This window comes from Cupressus sempervirens, chromosome 9 (assembly GCF_028749045.1).
Source record: "Cupressus sempervirens isolate cs-2001-9-10 chromosome 9, ASM2874904v1, whole genome shotgun sequence".
Classification (NCBI taxonomy): Eukaryota; Viridiplantae; Streptophyta; class Pinopsida; order Cupressales; family Cupressaceae; genus Cupressus; species Cupressus sempervirens.
This window is the reverse complement of record NC_143126.1, coordinates 608,020,668-608,030,313: the sequence shown is the minus strand read 5'-3', so window position 1 is coordinate 608,030,313 and position 9,646 is coordinate 608,020,668. Positions and strand designations below refer to the sequence as shown.

Genomic DNA, 9,646 nt, shown 5'->3' with positions numbered 1-9,646 from the left:
GCTTGACTTTATGTGTGTTTGTATTGATTCTAGTAATGCTCTACCCATGTTCTATACTTTATATTGTCATTATGATAAGGAAGGAAGATTGGATGACATTCTATTACTATCTGCAAATTACCTAAATAGGTTAATTAGACTCAAAATACAGTACAAGGTTTTAGCAAACATCTATATAGTATATTGTGAATTGTGAGTTTTGTTTTCAACTTTTGAATGTTTGTGATTGTCCTCTTTATCAAGTAGGACCAAAATTAGAAAATGATAATGTTTTAAACTACTTCATTCTATATCATTGATCTAATTAACATAATAAAAAAATGTCAATGACTGCAAGTGTAAACCAAGCAATGAGTGAATATTCTAACTTCCTAACTTTTTTTGAACATTACTTTCCTTTTTAATTACCTAAGTTGGGCTATTTTGGTACAACATTTGCCTTGAGAAAGTAGGGCCAATCTTCAATGATATTGGGAGACCACTCTCTGCCATTATAAATTTTGTCTCCCCATGATTCAATTCTTTCTTGCAGCTCATTTAGCATGTCAATGGTACAACTCCATCATTTCCCTTCTTTCTACTTAAGTTATGGAGAAAATGGAATGGACAAACTTATGTAAATTGAAGTTGGACTGATTTTTTTACAAATGCATATAAATTTTGAATTTTAGAAGGAAAGTAGAATATCATTTTTCTTTTATATTTTTAATTAATGTTAGGGGATTTCAGAAATATGATTTAAAACTTAATTTAATTAAATATAATATATAGATAGATCTTTTTCAAGGTTCTTATTACATCTTAGCACAATAGAAAAATTGATCCAATTGCATACATATTCCTTAATCTAAATAATAAAATAATAAAATTCACTCAACCCATGCTTAGTGACTTAGCTCAAGATCCTTCACAAAAATAATGTAGACCAAGAAAAATAATCATCGGTAGCTTTAATTTCAGCATTCAAGTTTCCAAGATTGAACACCCTCACTTGCGGATCTCATACTATTTCAACACCATGTTCTTGCTTCTAAGCTAATAGTTCTTGAGGTGGATTTTCTTGTAAAAAATTAATTTTGTTCAACAATTCACTACAAGGCATAAATGTTGTCGCAAATGTAGGGAGTCTGATCTTCTTTTGGAATTTCTCCATTACTGAGCTCAAATTCATGCCTCCAATACTATGACCCACCAATATTACCTGCACCCAAAAAATTAAAACTAGATGGAATTAAATTAGATCATTTATTGAGAGGAAAAAATAAGAAGTGGTTTAGATATCATAGTTTTTTGTGGGGAGGAAGAGAGTTGAGCAACTCAGCAAGTGGCTAAATTATGTTAGATCATGTCTGATTTTGATGGGCATCCATTGGGTGAATTCCACAAGAGGAAAGATCTATTTTAGTGGCATCATGGCCTACCTTTCTTAGGGGAGGGAAAATTTTGTACCAACACCAAGCTCCATGACATCCTCTATGAACCAACACAAAGTGTGTGCTTACCCCTACCATTGGCTTTTCCTTCATCACTAATTTTATTTAATGATTTGAATCTTTCACAAGACCTAATTATTAACAAAGGAAGAAAAAATACAATAGATATATGACATCATTCCATGTCATGTCAATAGAAGAAAAAGATAAAACACATCCATTTCACAAGTAAGTGAAAGAAAGTAGAAAGTAAAGGTTATTTGCATCACAAATTGTTTGAAAACATTGACCACTAACATGTGTCATCATCATTGTTTAAAAGAGAGACCATTAAGGGAAAGGGAACAAATACAATCCATATATTATAATATTTCATATGAATTGAAGAAAAAGTCTTGAATCATGAGATATATCCAGATCAGATGATCAAGTAAATCAAGAAATCAAAGATCATTTGCATTAAAAATATTGACTACCAAGATGACATATTATGGATAGATCAGATCATCTCACATTTCTTCATATTCAACATAGAAATTACATTCAAAACTAACAACTTCAATTTTGTTTGAAATAACCATCTACTGCCAACATGTGTCATCAATAGTTGATTATGAGAAAAGATGAACACATATAATAGATATATCATATCATATTATATGAATTAAAGGAAAAAATGTTGAATGATGAAATATATCTATATGACATGATCATGTAAATCAAAAGTGGTCAAAGATTACTAGTGTTATAATTTGGTTCCAAAATTTAAGAAAAACTATGAACAAATAGACTTAGGGTTAGTTATATTTTGGAATATTATAAGTAATGGAATAGATGAACATTATGCATAATAGAGAACATCTTATCTAGTGTAATACAAGATTGAATAATTGTACCTATAGATTTTTATCTTATGTAAGGTACAATGTTTACCAATTGTGTGCATATAAGAAAATATAAGGCCAATAAAATATGACATCATTGTTAGGGCATCTACAATAGACCTAATGAGGGAAATGATACCTATCTTTTCCCTTTTTTTGTGAATATTTTAATAATGAAATAGAAAATGCAAAGTGTACAATAATTGTGTAGGATGCCCAATATTTTAATATGGCAAGCCAGTAAAATATAAGATCATTGTAATGGCATCTATGTTAGACCTAATGAGGGAAATGATGCATGTCCTTTTTCATTTTCATGAATGTTTTAATAAATAAATTAAAAACACAAAGCATACAAAAGTTGTGTAGGATGCCCAATATCTTAATATGGAAAGCTAGTCAAATATGAGACCATTGTCATGGCATCTGCATTGAACCTAATGAGGGAAATCAACACCATGTTCTTGCTTCTGAGCTAACATTTCTTAAGGTGCATTTTCTTGCAAAACATTAATTTTGTTGAACAATTATAAACTCTTAGAAAATGCATTGTTGTTTTCTATTAGCATTGGTCAGCTTCCCTTGAACAAAATCAAAATGAAGAGGCATAAATGAAATAAAAATGAATGCATTTCCTTCCTTGCATCGATATCTTCTTGTTATGTCCCTAAGCTAGACAATAATGTTAATTGGTTCTCATCAACAACTAAGATAATTAGTTCTCTGCCACTAGCTAAACTTATCAATGGGAGAAAAATAGTCCAAATAAGTAATAAATATGAAATGGGAGTAGTGTTGATGCCATATATGGACATATAATGGAGCATATTTATAGGGGTGAGATGGGTTGATCATTAGGTGAGAAATGTGATCAATAGGGATGAAATGCAAAGGTGGTATGTTGAAAAAGAATAATGGTACTTTGTGTTGATATATTCCATCCTCACCTCTTTGTCTTGAATCAATTCCCTTACATAATGATACTTTATTTCAATGTGTTTTGTGTTTCTATGCATTATAGGATTCTTTGATATGTTTATAACACTTGTATTATCACAATAAAGTGTCACTAGTTCATCGATCTCTTCCTTCATTCCCTTTAGTAGCTATTTGATCCATACAATGTTTGTACAATTAATAGAAATAATAACATACTTTGCTTTCGCTATAGATTGGGAAGTACAACTCTGCTTCTTCCTTGTCCATATAATAAGTCTTCTAGCTAAGAAGAATGCTCCTCCACTGGTACTCTTTCTGTCATCAATATTTCCTACCCAATTAGCATCAGTGTAGGCTTTAGTTTCAAACTTTTCATTATTCTTATAGTATAAGCCATACTCTTCTATTCATTTTAAGCACCTAATTATCCTTTTGACTACCATCAAGTGATTCTCTCTAGGATTAGCAAAGAATCTAGCAACTATCCCCATAGCTAATGTAATATCAAGTTAGTTGTGTGCTACATATTGCAATTTTCTAATCATGGATATCTATAAAGTTTGATTGATTTCACTTGATTCATCATTCTTTGATAGATTAATTGTTGTTACCATAGGTGTACTTCCTAGTTTTGAACCCTCAAGTCCAAATATCTTCAATATCTCCTTGACATATTTTGATTGAGTAATATATACACCATACTTCATTTGATAGACTTGTAATCCCATAAAGAATTTGATCTCACCAAACATTGACACTTCAAACTCTTGCTTCATCTAATTTTCAAAATCTTTACACAAAGCATCTTTACTTCTAAATATTATGTCATCAACAAATATTTTAGATAATAGTATACCTTTTTCTTTATCTATCTTCATGTACAAATTTCTATTATAATCTATCCTTTCAAATCCACTCTTAACAAGATAATTATGAAGTCTCTCATACCATACTCTTGGTGCTTGTTTCAATCCATACAGGGATTTATGCAATCTACATACCATGTTTTTATTATTTTTTTCCACAAATCATTTTGGTTGTTCTATATAGACCTATTCTTCTAATATTCCATAAGGAAATGCCGACTTGATATCCATCTAATAAACTTTAAAACCTTTATAGGTAGCATAAGCAAGCAGAATTCTTACTCCTTCCATTCTTGCAATTGGGGAAAATGTTTCACCATAGTAAATTCCTTCTTCTTAAGCATAGCCTTTGCAAACTAGTCTTTCTTTGTTCCTTTTCACTTCACTATTCTCATCTAGCTTGTTCCCAAATAGCCATTTTGGGCCAATTAAATTCTTTTCTTTTGGTCTAGGAACTAGGCTCCTAGTCTTCTTCTTTTCTGTCTATTGAATTTATTCTTCCATAGCCCTATACTAGTCATCATCTTCCAATGCATCTCTCACTATCTTAGGTTCCTTCATGCTTAAAAAACTTGATTCACTTATCAACCTATTTATTTTCATAGGCCTTGCATCTTTTTCTCTAATGATTTAATCTGTAGGATGGTGTCTTGTAACATATTTGAATAGTCTAGGCTCAGTTCTTGTGGCTGCATTCTATCTCTTAGCTTTAGTATCACTATGTGCATCTCTATCAGGTATTTCAACATCTCTTTCATGTGTGCCAATCAAATAGTTAGATAGTCTATTTTACTCATTTTACAACTTCACATCTAAATGCAACTCAACACTCATAAGATTTGACTCAGTAGTTGTTGAAACTTTCTATTGATTTTTTGCATTATTTGTGTCATCTTCTTTAGTAGGCATTCCTTCATAGTAGTATAAAAATTGTTTGTAATCTTCTAATTCTTTTGTAGGTTCAGCTTCATGTGCTTTTGTAAACTCATCAAAATTGACATTTGCACTTTCCACAATTTTGTTAGTGTTAGTAATCAAACACTTATAAGCTTTACTTCTTGTAGAGTAACCAAGGAATATACCTTCTTCACTCTTTGCATCAAACTTTCCACTGCTATCATCTTTAAGAATATAGCATTTTCTTCCAAATACCTTAAAATATTTTACATTAAGTGGATGACCATACCATAGTTCAAAAGCTATTGAATGAGTACATTTATTTACTTGCAACACAGTTTGAGGTATATATTACAATACTTATAGCTTTTCTCCAATATTTTAGAGCAACATTTTTCTCCATCATAAGTGTTCTCGCTTAGTCCGTTACAGATATATTTCTTCTTTTAACAATTCCATTTTGTGGAGGAGTCCTAGGTGTTGATGTATGTCTCTTGATTCCTCTGTCATTGCAGAACCTCTCAAACTTATGTGAAGTGAATTCTCCTCCTTTTTTTGATCTCAAGCATTTCAAGCTCTTACCTATTTGTTTCTCAACTCTTGCCAAATACCATTTAAACATTTGAAAAGCATCTCATTTTTATTTTAGAAACATGACAGTCATCATTCTAGAGTAATCATCAACAAGTAGCATTATATACCTCTATCCTTTGTAGCTTTGCACTTCAATAGGTCTACACAAATTAGTATGAACAATTTCGAGTATTTCCTTAGAGGTGTAAGATTTACTTTTAAAGCTTGACTTTGTCATCTTTCCTAGTTGACATTGTTTGCACATTATATTTTCTAGTTTTTTCAACTTAGACAAACCTCTAACTCTTTTCATGTTACTGATACTAATCAGATTATCAAAGTTAATATGACATAATCTCTTGTGCGAAAGCCATACATCATCAAATTTTACAAGAAGACAAGTAGCATCTTTTATATCTAAAGAGAACATATTACTCCTAGTTTTATCACCTTTTCCAATCAAGTTCCCATTTGTATCATATATCTTGGCTGATTTATTTTCAATTTCAACTTTGCACCACAAATTATTCAATTGTGACACGCTTAACAAGTTATCATTCAATCCTCCAACATAATAAGCATTGTCACATGAAATCTTGTATGTAAACTTGGTAGACCCTTTTCCTTTTATTAAACATGGTGCATCATTACTAGATCTTACACTATTTCCATCATAACAAGTTAAGGTAATGAACTTACTTTTTTCTCCAGTCATGTGATGTGAGTATCCATTGTCAATTATCCATTTTTCATTCTTGTTCACACAAGTTATAAGTGTAGTAGCCTCATCCTCATCTGATTCATCCTTTATTGCAATATATACCACTTCATCATCATTTTCATCAGAGTTATTTTCATCAGCAATGTAGCATGACTTCTTGCCTTTATCTCTGTAGTCTCGTCCATCATTTTCTCTTTTGTTTTTGTGCTTGTTCCCTTCTTTGAAGTTCTTCTTCTATGTATATCTTGCTACAATATGACCAAATTTATTGCAATTAAAACAAATGATAGGTAGCTTACCTTAGAATTTTTCTTTTCCTTTGTGAAATCTCCTTGCTAGCAATGCTTCCAATTGATTAATGTCTTCTTCATCTATATTGTTGTCACTAGGTGTGTATTTTATCTTTCTTTTCATCTTCTTGGGCTTTTCCTCCTCAGAATCCTTCAATAACGATTTGGCTTTGAAAGCTGATTGAATATTCTATGGTCTATAGTTGTCAAAATTAGATAACTCAAAAGCAATGAGTCTAGGCACTATACTTTCAAGGGTTAGATCATTTCCTAGTATACATCTTAACTTTTGAATTGCAAATACTCTAATGGAATACATAGGTAACAAAATTCTCAAGACTTTACTTATCGCAGTATCATCATCTATTTTACCAATTACACATTTTATTGCACTAACAACTTCTTTTATTCTAACAACATATTGTGTGACGTTTTCACCTTTTTCCATTCTCATGCCATCAAACATACCTTTGAGGCTCTCTAACTTGGCTCTGTGAACATTTTTGTCTCCTCCATAGATGGTCTTTAGGGCATCCCACATTAGCTTTGCATTCTTAAAGTCTTTGATATCATTAAATTTAGCATAACTTAGGGCAGAGGAAATCTCCAACATAGCCTAATTGTGCTCCTTCTTTTTCTTCAAATCTTCAGTAGTTAGGGCTCATGCTAGATCAACATGCTCTGTTGTAATGAAAGTTTGTGTATAATCTCCAAGTCCTCCAAGATGTAGCTTCATAACACTTTGCCATGTAAGAAAGTCATCTCCATTCAACTTGGGCACCTCTCTCTTGACATCTTAATCTTTATGCTTTTAGTACCTTGAAACTAATCCTCTGAAGCAACTACACTTTGATACCAATTTTTGGAATTCTTTAGAATAACTAACATGCGGGGGGGGGGGGGGTGTGAATCAGTTATTCAAGGTCTAGATGTATAAATAAAACTTTTAACAATTTAGTGAACGCATAAAACTTTCTTAACCATGCATGCATCATTATGTGTTAATCTAAACTAATATGTTACTATAACATTAACATGTAGTAATGTAAAGCATAAAATAGAACACATCCATTAGTACACATGACACAATGATTTAACATGGAAACAAAATTTGGGAAAAGCCACCAATAACATGGTACTCCTTTCTTTCTCTTCTAAAGTGATGCCCTTTTAAAAGCCAACCCTATTAAAGGTCACAACACACATTGTTAAATGTGACCTGGTTAAGGAGTTTCAATCGCTTTTTTTCAAGTGAGCCTTGTTAGGGGACTTTGAGCCATTCACTTGGAATGCTACCCTATTAAAGGATTTCTCAATGACTGTTAAGTCAACTTTTCTCCAAAGGATTTACTCTAATCTGATACAATTGTTAGAAAGTAATATTAGAGCTTTGATCTAATACAACTTACAACCTTACTTGTAGATTACAGATCACTATTCCATCCTCATCTCTGCTTGGCTTTCAATCTTTTCAATTTTGACAGCTTGTTCACCCTTCATGCATTCATTCTCATTAAGCCTTCTTGTGTAGTTCACCATTGTAGACTTCTTCCCTTAGGTCACTTGATGAAGCAAACCCTCTTCCTTCTCCTTGTTAGGTTTTTGCATCCAAAAAGTCTTGAAGCTCCATCCAACAAACAACTTAGCTTCATGACCAAACATCCCTATATATAGGTAATTAGAACTCTTTTTCTCGCTCATTATCTATCTCAAAAATTAGGGTTTTTGATGTATTAGGTAGGATACAATGTATCTACCCCATATCTTGTCTTTTATAGAGAGTTCTCTACAATCCATTTGAATCTGCCTCCAAAAAAGATTACATAAGATTCTATGCCTCCAACTTATCAATCTTATCTTCCTCCTAATTTACAAGTTCCAAGAAAACAAACTTTTCAGCTTTTAATTAGTGAATCTTTGATCTTTTTCATAATCTAGCAAGTTGGCATTATCAATTTACCAATGCTTGGCACATACTATGTTACTCGACATCTATTGTAAAATCACTTTGCATAAACTAGATTTTACTGGTGCTTGACATCTATTGAAAAACACTTGGCATCTACTACCTTGCTCAACACCGACTAGCTTGCTTGACATCCACTAGAAATTAGTTTTACTCGACTGCAATTGACTTTTTGCTCGACTTGCACTAACTTTTCTCGGCACTTTTTATCAACTCGGTCAAGCTTAGCAAATGAACGTTGTTCAACCTTATTCTTCTAAACTATCTAAGTGTAGCCAATCATTTTGTAACCTCAAGTAGATTATCAATACATTATATTATCACTGTCTTAACTAATTCTTGCATTTCAATACATAATCATAACTCAACCTTTCCTCTAGGTACTCTTGTTACATTTTTTTAATCAAATCCTCTTCATTAATGAACTAAATGATAGTGCTTGAAACATATAAGAAATTGTCTGACCAACATGTAGTAGGTTTGACATTAGTGACAAAACAATGATTGAAAACACACAATCTTCTTTCAATAATCTTCTACTCAAATGATATTTTCAATCGTATATCAACATCTAGTTATCATAATTGGTGCTATCAAATCTCAGACTTACCTTATTGAACATGTTTTCCATGGATCTCCCAAACTTGTTAAACTTTTTCTTCAAGAACTTGACACTCTAATACCAATTGTTAGAAATAATAGTCCACCAATATAACTAAGAGGAATGGTGAATTAGTTATATGACAATTTAAAACATTTATCCTTTTAAATTGTATTCAACCAAAGTAAACAAAAACCATAAAGAGATGCTCATAAACAATTACACCAGATATGTTGACTAGGGAAACCCTTGATCAGAGGGAAAACCCCGGTGGGAATGATGCCCACAAAGTAATGTAATAATATGAATATTCCTTGTTAGAGGATGGACCCTATTAGGATTCTATTAGACCATTTCATACAAAGAGTCCCTGTTAGGAGGCTTTGAATCCTTGTTAGGAGATTCCAACCCTATTAGGAGTTGTGGAAGGTAGCTAAACCCACTATCCAAACAACTTCAGGATCAGATCAAAAACT

At 32.0% G+C, this 9,646-nt stretch overlaps 1 pseudogene; it reads right to left on the bottom strand.

Moving 5' to 3' along the window:
• Nucleotides 1-408: 408 nt before the first annotated feature.
• LOC149540152 (putative inactive methylesterase 20) lies at nucleotides 409-8,304 on the bottom strand (annotated as a pseudogene).
• Nucleotides 8,305-9,646: the final 1,342 nt, after the last annotated feature.